Consider the following 2,256-nt stretch of genomic DNA (forward strand, 5'->3'; position numbering starts at 1 on the left):
AGCCATTAGTACAAAGGTACAAGGCAAAATATGCATGTGACAATACACAAAAATGCTTATCAAACTTTTTGGATTTTTGACACAAAAACAAGTAAAGATTGATAAAAAAAAAAATGTAAAAATATTCAAAGCAAATAGCAAACAAACAAACAAAAATTTTCAACACTTGCTGGAGAGATAACACAAAGCACACAACCAATCAATGTCACAAAACATAGGAAGTATTAATGCATGGACATGTTGTAATGCTTATGCATGTGTACCCTTCTTCACCCACACAACACCTGCGTTTGGGCTTATATCCCTAGAGAATTAGGTACTACTGTTATGACTTTCAAACCTTCTGGTGAAGCTTGTCAAATAGGTGGTGAATGCATCAATCATCTTTATCACATCCCTCACTCCGGGATCACCTTCTTAACCTTTTGATTGCTTAGCAATCCAATTCCCTTTGCCATGTCTTGGTCCTCTCGACCTTTGAGTACTTGAATTCTTTAATACTTGAAGCTTACGATAATTGGGTCTAGTGTGTCCTTGAATTCCACAATGATGGCAAAAATGTTGAGTTCTTGGACCTCTTTGTGACTTTGGGAGAGATTTCCCTTTACCCTTAGGTTTGACCACTGATTGGTTATGAGGCTTAGTCAATAGCCTTTGGTCAGTCACATTCCGCTTCTTCTTCACCTTCACTTTCTCAACAATAGTGATTTCCACCATTAGTTCCTTAGCTTTCACAAACTTCATATCCTTAGACACTTTCACACTCGAACTACTCTCTTTGGTGTATCCCAATTCGCTTTTGTCGGAGAAAGGTTTTTGATGAGCAAGAACTTCATCAAGCTTCTTGGAGGAAACCTGCTCTACTTTAGCATTAGCTTGAATCACCTCATGCTCAAGAAATTTTATCTTTGAGTAGGCTTTAATCAGCTCTCTATTCAGCGTCTTGACTTCACACTTAGTCTCCTTGTTCAGACTAAAAGACTCTTGTAGTCTTGCTCTGCTCTTTTCATTTTCTTAATGGCTGCTTTAGCCATTTTTGCATATTCACTAGTCTTCTCAAGGAGGGAATTGTAGGTCTCTTGCAGTCCCACTGTTCTTTCATCTTCCTCATCATTGGATTCCCCTACTATCCCATTTGACTCCAATTCAATGTGCTCACTAAGCTCGTCCACTAGCACACTCAAATCATCCGAAGATTTCACGAGAGCAATGGTCATGAATGTAGAGAAGTTTCCCTCTCCATCATAGCTTTCTTCTGAATCTAAATTAGAGGAGTCGATGTGACTAAGAGTAGTGGCATACACTTTACCCTTCCCTCTCAAATAGTTCGAACACTCCTTCTTGTGATGTCCATGACCGTTGCATTCATAGCACGTGATTGCTTGAGAAGATTGAGAATCCTTCCCATCTTTCTTCTTGAAATCCTTTTTCTCCTTCCAGGAATTTGGGAATTTTTCTTTCTCAGCAAACTTTCCATTCTTTTTGAACTTCAAGAACTTTCGAAAGTTCTTCATAAGATATGCAACATCCTTTTCGACTTCATCCTCATCCGATGAGTATTAAGCATCCATTCCCTCATTGATTGTCTTTAGAGCAAGTGATTTGCTCTTCCTTTGTGATGGTAGAGAAAGCTCATAGGTCTGAAGTGAGCTAATAAGTTCTTGAACTTTGATGTCATCAAGATCCTTGCTCTCTTCCATAGCAGTAACCTTTGTACGGAAGCTTTTCGGTAGTGATCGTAGAATTTTTCTTACAATCTTGGAGTCATCCGTCTTTTCCCCCAAGTTAAACTTCCCAATTATCACCTCATTCAACTTCCCATAAAATGAGTTAAATGACTCGTCTTCACTCATTTTCAGCTCTTCGAAGCGTGTGGTAAGCATCTGCAACTTGGTGTCTTTTACTTTCTTGGTGCCTTCATAGGTTGTCTCCAAGATTTGCCATGCTTCCTTGGCAATTGTAACGTAAGAAATCTTGTGAAACTCATCTGGAGAAACACCATAGAAAATAGCATTTAGTGTCTTGCTATTTGCATTAGCTGTTGCAAGGGCTGCCTTATCCCATGTGGATTTGGCAACCTCCAGCCTAGTCTACCCTATATCTACAACATCCCAAACAGTCTCACCGATTGAACATAGGAATGCCCTCATGCGGACTTTTCAAAATGCATAGTTGCTTCCATCAAAATATGGAGGAGCATTAAAAGATTGAGACCGATCCATCTCAACAGGGGTCAAGGATCGCACTTAGGTAATT

Source organism: Quercus lobata, chromosome 2, assembly GCF_001633185.2.
Source record: "Quercus lobata isolate SW786 chromosome 2, ValleyOak3.0 Primary Assembly, whole genome shotgun sequence".
Taxonomy (NCBI): domain Eukaryota; kingdom Viridiplantae; phylum Streptophyta; class Magnoliopsida; order Fagales; family Fagaceae; genus Quercus; species Quercus lobata.